Below are 11,735 nucleotides of genomic sequence, written 5' to 3'. Positions count from 1 at the left end.
CACAAAGTGCAACTATAACATCTCCATCATCTTCAACTACTTCATTAAAATAGTTCCTAACTACTAAAGGCATCTTTTTATCAGCCATTTTCATCAAAATCACTTCAACACATATATTTATAATGTAAACAAAAACACTTCAACACCTATATCTATAATGTAAACAAAAACACTCCAACACGTATATTTAAAATGTGAACAAAAACACTTTAACATATATAATTATAAGGATTATATATAATTATAATTATATATATTTATAAGGATTGTTATATATATATATATATATATATATATAATAACTACTATATATAGCGTGCATGTGTATATAGATCATGTTAGTCTATGATATAGATATATAGATGTCAGAGTGATGTGAGTTAACCACCTTTTAATGACTCAATTAGCCAATGGTTATCTTAACATCCCGCTATCCATGACTAAACAAGAACAAATGTTGATAAGAGAGATAAACAAGAATGTCAATGTGAAAATGTGTGTGTGTGTTTTCATCACAGTTTTCAATTTTTAAATGTTGACATTATCTTATTTTTGCTTAAAATTTTTCTGGTACTTACAGGAAAAATTTATTACTTATAAGTACAAGTACTGAAAAATGTACTTAAGTATAAGTATTTGAGTGCAGGTTTTCATATGTACTTAAGTATAAGTATCTAAGTACTACATTTGTACTTAAGTACGTACTTAAGTACAAATGTACTTAAGTACTCGTCATCACTGGCTTTTTTCGATATTCCTATGCCATCTTCGGTGTTTGAATTGATACGTTGTGTATGTAGCCAGATGCTCAAATATATATAAACTGTGTCTCTACTCTACTTTGCTGATTTCTTGTTTGTTCAAATTGAATACTAAACGCTCATTTAATTAGTTTTACAATCTTCAACTTTGTTTAATATAACATTTCTGCGTGTTTTCATGATCGATGATTCTTCTGTTTCTGTTTGTAAGATTTCAACATTGTGGTCCAAGATTTTTCTAGTAATTTTAGTTTTGTGTTTCTCTTTCATGTGATTTTTTATAGCGCCAGTTTGTACGTGCATCGATAACTGGATAACTTGGTCGTCGTCATACAAATATATTCGGAATTATGGTGCCCACACTCACCAATATTACATTTGAACAAATATATTAGATGGCTATGATGCATTATCGATTTTGGTTTACTAGTGCAGTTGTCTTTCAACACAAGAAATGACGTTCTTTGGTTGGAGTAGCATATTCGTAGTTTAATATGATACTATCTTTTCGTTGGTTGCTTGGACGTTATTTTTTATGATTCTTTAATTTTATGATTCTTTCCCAAATTAGGTTCAATACCAAGGTATTTTTTATGTATGCATTTTTGTTTGTTGTGTGTAAGTGGCGGATGCGTGTAATGCAAATGCAAGATGTATACGAGAGATAAAACTTAGGCTGCTTCCTGACCAACTGCATTAATGTTGTATGTTTTCTAGCTATCGTATTTTTACACTCCCGAAAATGTTATTATTAACTTAAAAAACACGAGCGTTGAGTACTCTTTATTTGAGTTTTAAGGGAATGTCACGACTCCTGAATATTTTTCTCCTAGTTTCTGAAATTTGGTTCTTGCCAGAGCCTTTCTTCTACTTATTTTATTTTTTCAACTATTTCTTTGTTTGCATTTATTGTACATCCAAGGTATCGGAAATTTTGAACAATCTCGATTTTTTAGTTTTCAAAATAAGACAGTTAATACCTGACTACAGTCTATTTTTTCGTTACTAGCATGAATTTTGTTTTTTCACGTTAATTAATAAACCGAGTTTGTTCATCTGGTCATACAGCGCCTCTTTCGTAGGCTATTCCTTACCACTGACATGATGTCAGCCATTGAATAGGTGCGATTATTATTACGAGTCGTATTATTATTAGAATACTTTTATAGAGCTTTAAATAAAAAAAAATTTCTCAAAAGCGTTCTCAAAATGATGTCGCAATTGATTTATCAGGTCATCTTCTTTCAAGTTTTTGATGGATACACCTCAGATGGATTGTTGTTTGTTGTTGTTGATGAAAAAATTAACCGAACAAATTCAGTATATATGCTACCATACACATCACCACACACACACAAACACACATACACACGCGCGCGCGCGTACACACACACACATATATATATATTTGTGTAGATATATAGATATATTTATATATATTATATATTTTCTCAGTGTTTCTCGGTACGTACAAGAATGTGAATGCGTTTCTGTGTTCTGCTATGACAACAGTCTGCATGTACACTACAGGTTCATGTAAAGTTAGTGAATAAACTGAACACCGCACGGCAACGTTTATTATAAAAGCTTTGAAATGCGTCAGTTAAAACATTTTCTGACGTTCATAACTTTTTGCTTGAGATACAATTTTGAAAAGATTTCGGATTTTTCGTTATGTTGAAATTAAAGAATATGATTAATTAATTAAATTTGAAATTTTTGCAGATTAAAAATGCAAAAACATTACCATTCTGTGGTTGAATTTGAATAATAGCCATGATCAAAATCAATTTCTTACAGATTATGTAAATTACTCCTAATGAAAAGTAATAGATGTAATAAAATATTTCTAATAAAATAACAATAATAATAAAAGTCGTCAACAATATGACATTGCGTTTTCTAGTGGTCGTTTTGCTTGGAACCAGTTTTGGAAATTCCAGCAGGTCTGTCGAAAGTTGTTCGTTCAAATGTTATTTGCTCGTTCAATTGTTCGTTCGATTTCTTGCTCATTCGTTTTCTTTTCAAAAGCTGTTTTTATGTTGTTCGTTTTAATGTTGTTTGAACGGTACTTGCTCAAGCGTGAATTGGTAGAGCTGTTGATCAATCAGTTCTGAAAATTCACTACTTTCAGCTGCTATGATAAGATAGGGAAAGATTGGCGGCTTGAACTGAAATAAAATTTAAATTGTTGTTCACAAATGAAATATAATGAAAAAAATTCTAATTTATTAATTTGTTTTACGTTTTTTAGGTTTTTCTAAAAATAAGATTATCGAAAATTGCTAATGGAATAGTTAAATTACTTGGAATAATTTTTCATATTTTACTAGGTTTATACTAGGTTTTAGACATTTGTAGTTACGTAGTTACAGTGCAACTAAATGTTCGTGTTTGCACTTCATTATCAAGAAACTAATTCAACAAATATTCGAAGTTTTTGACGAGATGCTGAACTTCTGCGTGAATCAATGGCGTACTTTCGAAGAAATAACCGTGCCTCAATTAAAAATTGGTCTTAAATAAGTTACCAAGCACTTTCAAAAATTTCAGCCATAATAAAATATAGCATATTCTGTCAGATAACATTTTTTAATAAAAAACTCAAATGAATGCAAATTTATTAATTTTTCAATGACTATTATATGATAGCATATTTGCATAATGCTCATCCGCTCACGTCAATATTTCGCGAACGCGAATGTGTAAAGAATGCGGTGCGACATACACACTCTTACGCTTGCCTAATTAGCATTCGTATAAGCTTCAAGCGTTATGAATTATTTAAGCAAATGATTTAGAAAAGTTTCAACTTCAAATTGTGAACTACTGAATTAATTTTCAGTTCATTTGACAGTGAAAATTAAAATAAAAAACTATTTTTTCTTATTATATTTCATATATATGGACTTGTATAATTGTGAAATTTGATTACTTTTTATATTCATATGAACAACCCCATTATTTTCAAATTCATAAAATCTAAATCATAGAATTCAATTTTTATTTTTGCGATGAAAATTTATTTGATTCATTCTTTGAATGGATAATGAGAGATAATTTGAATCTCGGTATGCTAGCAAACCATGCGAGGTTATATCAAAAACAGAAGGAAGGCAGTGCAATGCAGCTTCTTTCATCAGAGCCAAGCACTGCAAACCACTTTCGCCGTCATATAGACATGCACATAGCCAGGACCGGACTCAGTGATCTTGAGGCCGAGAAAAATCGAAGGCCCCTTAATTACCTTCTTAAAAATTTTCGCTAACAATCAAAATTATTTCACAAAAACAATATAATAATTAAGTGAAATATTATTTGTTAAAAACTCAATAACCGCATTAACAATTTAAACAATACCATTTACGTTTGTGCAAGTGTATTCGGTAGAAATGCGAAAAAAATTTGTAGAAGTGGTTAACCCGTCATAATTTGGACACCTTTTATCCTTATTGTGAGGGTTGCTGTTTTATGGAGGCCCCAGGCAGAGCAGTGGCCGTGCCTGTCCTCTCCTTAATTCGACCCTGGACACAACACACGTGCACATGTACGTGAACACACAAAGCCGCAAGTACACCACCAGACAACAAATGTGGGCTATAAAGTTTGTTTGTTTGCTTTAGTAACCACACATTGCTACAATAATTCTTTGGACTTTGTGTGATTGCAAACGGTATTTGAATGTTGATCTACTGGATTATCGTTAAGTTAAATCTTTCATCTTACAGTGCTTTTAAATGTGAGCAAAGAAAAATATGTTCTTTTTATTTAGTTTTTATTTTGCTCATAATTGTTAATAATATTTGTTAACTAAATAGTCAATTGATCATCAGAGGTCCCTTTGTTTGCAACTTGTTAAAATATCAAATGCCGCATTCAAGTTACAGATAGATACTACGCGTAATCTATTTCATAAATTCATATACCTAAGAAGGTCTCCATATTTTTAACTGCCTGCACTACATTACATAACTTCGTCCTCTTCATATGACAATGAGCTTAAAAATTTGCGACGTGTACCCTACAGTTACGATGTTATGAACACGAAGAAATAAATAATAAAAAATGTTAATACCCATGCAATATAAAATATTTTATTGCAATAGACTCCTGGCATGGGTTTGTTAATAGAGAACATTAAATCAAATATTTATTGCATCGACCAGAAAATAGCGTTCAATGCACAGAACTGAAGCGATAGAACTTTCATGCATGGCTGCTTGCGTCATATTCCTGATTCCTCCAACACCCATGTACGCTTCTATGTAGAGATATTCAAATTGTAAGAAGGTTTCAATTTTTAAATAAAAGTTGATAGCTTTTTCTTTTAATCAGAACAGTTATAAAACATTTTGGAAGGCAAACATGCAGAGATTTACTAGAGTTATCTTTTGCAATTTATTAATTCTATAAATTAAGAAAATGTAGAATAAATTAAAATAAGTATTTGTTTGAAGTGAAATTTTGTTTGTATTAAACTGGCAAAATTATTTTTATGGTTGTTTAATAAATTACTGTTGAATGTTAATGTGTGATGCTTACAATTAATGTTTAACACAATTCTGCAGCCGGCTGTTTCTTAGCTTGCACGTGTAACTTCACTGCTATGAGTTGTGACTTGTTCTAGTTGAAAATATGAAAAAATGACGCTTTAACACGGGTTTATTGATCAATAATAACACATTGTTATTTGTTACCATCATTAATAAATTTAACAGAAAACAAAATTATTTTTTTTGTTATTATTATTAATGCTTTTATTGATTTTATATATTTTTTTAATTCTTTAATTGTTCGTTATAACAACCCGGCTTAATGCGTGATGTAATACAATTAGTAATCTTAGCTGGAAGAAATGTGAAGCTTGTGTTCCTTGGATACGTCGTTTTTTTATTGTTGTTGTTTTTGATGTTAGCAATCTCTCATATATGTTGCTATATTGTTGTTACAGATCCTTCATGTACGTATGAATGTATGTATGTGTGAACGTATGTATATGTGTGTGTGTGTGTGTGTGTGTATGTATGTATGTTTGTATGTTTGTATGTATGTATGTATGTATGTATGTATGTATGTATGTATGTATGTATGTATGTATGTATGTATGTATGTATGTATGTATGTATGTATGTATGTATGTATGTATGTATGTATGTATGTATGTATGTATTTATGTATGAATGTATGTGGCTGTGAACATTACTACGACAGCCTTCCTTTTCTTCAAATGTGTTTTATTTTGGTGGTTTTATGTTAAAAAGTAATAAAAGAACTAAATGTTTAAAACTTATAAAATAAACTCGCTCTTAGTTCAAAAATCCATTAGTGTTCCTATTATTAATTAAGTTCGTGTTGGATGTTTATAACCGCACTTTGAGTCTATAAACTTCGGGCGAAATGGTCTGTAATTAAATGAAATGAATATTAGTGAAAACAAAATAAATTATTTTTACTATTACAATTATTATTATTATTATAACATAAAATAAATAATGTAAGTATAACAAGTGCTGACGTTACGGATTATAAAGCAATAGAAAATAATGTAATGATGGTAAAATAATCGTAATGCGGCTATGTTGAATCAGAGATCGTCTTAAACAAATATTTCCATTTTGTAATGATGGGAACATAGTAAAGAGAAAATTCCACCTGTCCATTCCAGACTTGGTTTGCCCATCCAACATTCAAGAGATTGTTTAAAACACACTGATGCGGTAGTTTTAATTTTTGTTGTTGCTATTTTTTTTTTAATTCCATTTATTCACAAAAAAAGTGAGTCAGCCTTAGCAATAAATGCTTATCTAGGGTTGACTCCCATAAAACAGGAAATAACATAGTAAGTATTTTATTTGATTTTTAGCTCTGAACATTTTTTTTGATAATTTAACTCTAGCTAAAAGCACTTTTGAGATGACATTTTAAAACATTTAAAACGTGTATGGTGCGGTGGTTGGCGTACATACATAATGTGGATGTGCGTCGTGTGTATAGTGTACTGTAGGGCAGGAAAGTTTAATTACAAGCATAGAATAGCATGTGAGCAGCACTGAACAAATTTAATACATAAAAAAGGCTAGCGCTAATAACTACAACCCTAAAAACTACAAATAAGCACAATCAATCAACTCACATCATACGTTTGTTACAAAACATTCATACTGTTCACTATAAACAACAACAGCAGCAACAACGACAGCAACAACAACAAAAATGATAATAATAGTAATAATAATAACTATTTATTGAAAAACATTATCGTAAAAAACGTGGCACTTAGCAAAATCAAACAAAACAATAGCGTTTGAAGTGTCAGCCCGAATGGTACAGGCAACAATGTAAAAATACATGTACAATATCTGAAATGCAATTAAAAACCATTTGTTTTTTCTTGCCCGTTGGCCCGCCATAGCTACAAAGAGCAGGTTTAGATGCATCAGATGCACAATCAATCAACCCACATCATACGCTTTCACACACACGCGTACGCAAACACATTCTTCCACACACATTCATACCAAAAAAACAAATTTATATTAAATACATATTTATGTAAAAAATCTGAAGTGTCTTTTTGCAGGTTTTACTGGTTTTTTTCATCTTATCTTTCAACTGCAGCGGAATGATGTTTGTTACTATCGCTTCTGAGGCATCAACTTTATCGAGAAACCTTTTAATAACTCAAATTTAAATAACCAAAATAACGTTTAGAAGTTTTACAATTTTTCGACATGTTTTTTTTTGGATGTTTTTTAAGCTGCAGTCAGTTTTTATAAATGTTTTTCTGTTACTTATTTCATCTCATAAAATCGAACTGTTTTTATTCAAGATTGTAGTCATAATTTTATTCCAGTGCCAGGCTTACAGTTAGAGGTACACTAGTGACCACAAATTTTGAAGCACGTGTTTTGAACCCTAGGCAAAAAAAATACTCATCAGAACAGATGAAACTTTAAGAAATAGTGACTAGATCAATCTGATAAAAATAGTTATTAAAAAATATTTGATGAATGTTGACAAAAATTGATGCAAAAACCTAAAAATAGAGACATCAATTTCTTAAATTGTTACCTATGTCCATAATCAAACTCCGCAATAAAACTATAAGTAACAGTTTTGGCATATTTTACTTACTCCATAACGAATATTAATAATAGTTGCTTGAACATAAAACCAAAATAAAAAAAATTATCTAAACTTTTTTAAATATTAAAAACTTGTATTCCAAGACATTTTTTGTTATTGTTGGTTTATTAAAAGCAGGGGTGGGTAAGCTACAGTTTGTGAAGCATTTTTATACGGCCAGTGAGGCTTTTCATTACACATTTTGAAAAAAATAAAATGACCATAAAAGGCCATCGGCCTGATATTATGACCCAAATAGGTGGTCTACCCCGGTCAAAGGTCGACAAATTTACATAAGCAGTCCGCCAAAGATAAAATAGTTTTCAACGCGGCCTTCAGAGCAAAAAGTTTGCCCACCCCCGATTAAAAGTAAAACATTTAATCGGCAGAAAGGATGAGTAGTCCGACTCGATCGATTCGATTGTTGGCATCAGCTGCATACTTCTAAACATATGCACCTGTGATTCATCATTCATTTTCAAAAAAGACATTTTTTTGGTTGTTCCTTTTTTAGTTTCTCCATAAATCAAACAAAGAAAAACTTCATTAACGGAATTACACGAGATCATATTATATCATTATAACGGTAGGGCTTACATTACATATATTCATTGTCGATCTCATTTTATTTGTTTCTATATTTATTAATACATGTTAATGTTCATCTTTCTTTTTTGCAAGGTAATAGTAATATCTGAGCATATAAACTTTCTATATACAGTTATTTTTTGTAAAAAAAATTACATTTGAAATTATTGGCTCATTTTATTGGCTGTATTCACGGCAAAAGAAAGAAATAAGAGGGGTTTAAGTTCAGATTATCTGCCTATCCCCAGTATAATGAGAAGCTAATCTTCTTACATACTCTCCTGACTATTTTGTTCGTGGATCAGTTTATGCGAGTGCCACATTGTTGTTTAAGTGTTGTTGTCGTTATGTTGTTGTTGTTGTTGTTGTTACTGTTTGCCGTCGCTTTGTTATGCTGTTTTGTGGTGATGTTGCTATGAAATTGTTTCATTTTTGCAATTATATTGAAGATTTGTTGCTCCATAGCTTCATTGTGTGATACATAATGCCGCAATGTTAATGTTCTTTCTGCGTTTGTAATTACGTTTGTGAGAGTCATTTTTATCAAATATTTTTGAATGTGTTGTTGTGATTAAGTGGCAGAGTTTGAAAATTTTCATCTAACGTTTTATTATAGAATGTTATTGGAGGTTGTTAGCGCAATTATAATTTATAAACACTTCTGATATAAACATTCAGAAAATATAAATTAATATATTAATAAAATGCAGCTATACAGTCATTAAAAGGTAGAAACACACAAACATGCCAATTAACATGAAACCACATACAAACAAATTTGTATAAACATAAACAGGGTTGTCGATCTGATCGAATCCTTATTGAATGCAACAACGTACAACAACAAAGTCAGACCCCTCAGTGACGAAGGTTGGTTTGTTGGTTGGTTTGTTAGTTTTTGGTTGGTTGGTTTAGTTGGTTGGTTGGTTGGTTAGTTTGGTTGGTTGGTTGGGTTAGTTAGTTGGATGGGTTGGTTGGTTAGTTGGTTGGTTATGTTTGGTTAAGTTGGTTGTTTTAGTTGGTCTTTCTTTGCTTTCTCATGCCTTCGTTTGCTTGCTTTTGATATTTTTGTTTGATTTTTTTTTAAGTTTTGAACACGAGACTACTGCTAAATTTTTGTTATAATAAACGTAATAAATATATGACAAAAAATTAAAAGCAATATTTGTTAATGCAAACAATGTTTGGCATTCAAATATACGGTTAAATTTATATGTTCACTGAAACTACTCAGCTGGGATTTAATCTGTTTAAATAAGCAGCAGTGTTTCTGATGCAATTTTCAAGTCGTGCGAAAGGGACATTTTTTCGTCTGCTTTACTTTATGATTACCAAAAAGATCATTATCATTAACGTAACGTGCAATGTTCAGCGCTTCTCAAAATTAGCTTTGGAGAGGGTATAAATAACTTAATTGAGAGCTTGATTGAATTTTCTAACTTATAGCTAGCCGTTCATGCCAATAAATGAAATACATAAATATTAATTTGAGCTGGGCCAGTCATGAGCGTCGAATATTTTAACTTCACCGCATAGTCCAATGTTCTGCTGGAAATCATAAGCAATTTATTCTTACCTGAATTTTTGCTGTGGTCATTTAAAAAGGAACTTTCTGAACTGTATGGCCTCAAGAATAAAATTCAAAAAGTTAAAGAAAATAATAAAGTTCAAAAAGTTTGAAATGTACACTATGTATAATGATAGATTAAAATTGTTTTGGAACCCAAGAAGGAATAAAATTTGGTACTCTCAATCCAAAACTCACTTTGATATATACCATGCATATATTTCATTGCTCTTGAATGATGATAGCTTTACACAGATTATGACTGATTAATTGCAGCCCACTTATTGAAATTTTCAATTTTTATAATGAATTTTTTTATTTCCGTATATTTAATTTATATTTTAGACTACCATCAATGTTTTAAGTTTATATAAAAAATTAAAGCAACATTACAACGATTCCCTGACAAAAAGCAACATAACATAAAATTCTTAACAGAACAGGCAATAAAAGATAACGCTTAAAGTTTTCATCACAAGTTACAACACGAACAAAGCCGACGACAGAGTTGTAAAAATCCCAAACCACAAATGAACTTCAGAGAACTCCTGGAATCCAAACATAAACCGCCTTTCCATGAAATATTTAGAAAGCGACCTAACATTTATGTGTGCAGAATTGTTTTAATACACTGCATCGAGCGATCGTAAATATTCATCATGCATTTAATGCTGAGAGTATTTTGGCAACAGTTTTGTTCTTTTTAAATAAAAAGCAATAAAACCAACGCAAATGCAAACAATAGAAACGCTAACGAGTTTTATTTTGGTTTATTCATTTCAATATTGTAACCATATTTCTTACAATATAATGCTGTCATTAGATGTTTGTTTATAATTTTCATACACGAAGAATAAATGAATCATTATTATTAATTGCACGCTCTTTGAAGTTTGCAAAGAATTCTTATTGTATTGTATTTTAGCACCATCATCGTCATCAACATCGAAAAATAAATCTCAACAATTAATCTGAATACAAGAAAGCAAGAAAAGTGAAATAAAAATGGTAACATTGACATAATTAGTGGTACATGCAATGAAAAATATTGACGACTGACAACTTGACGGACCTGACTGATGCTGCTAACACTGACATCAGTTCTCCGAATTGCTTGTCATCTATTCCAAGTTGATCAACTGCACTTAAGAAATAACCTATCAACCCATCCAAAAATTCTTGGTGCAACAACTGCCATTCAAAAAGCAGTGCACCTACAGGCCACATACACAATAACAAATATACACATATACCCATCAAAACACATACACAACAACACATATTCACACCAAAACACTTACACAACAACACATACTCACACCAAAACACATACACAACAACACATATACATACCAATACACATACACAACAACACATATAAACACTAGAACACACACACACAATACATACTCATACCATAACACATACACAACAACACATATACACACCAATACACATACACAACAACACACACACAACAACGACAACACACGTGCACCTATCTCGTTGCAAAAGAAATTTTCATTAAGGAGCGACGGTACGATAGGCACATCATAATAAGACAGGACAATGTTTCAGCATTAAGTCACTTAAGCAAACACAACTTTATTATAACCTCACCCGACAACCTATCAAAGCATCATTTCTGTACCGTTATTATGAATATACACACTCATATATACTCACAAATACCA

This window comes from Helobdella robusta (assembly GCF_000326865.2).
Source record: "Helobdella robusta unplaced genomic scaffold HELROscaffold_2, whole genome shotgun sequence".
Taxonomy (NCBI): Eukaryota; Metazoa; Annelida; class Clitellata; order Rhynchobdellida; family Glossiphoniidae; genus Helobdella; species Helobdella robusta.
Note: the sequence above shows the minus strand (reverse complement) of the source record.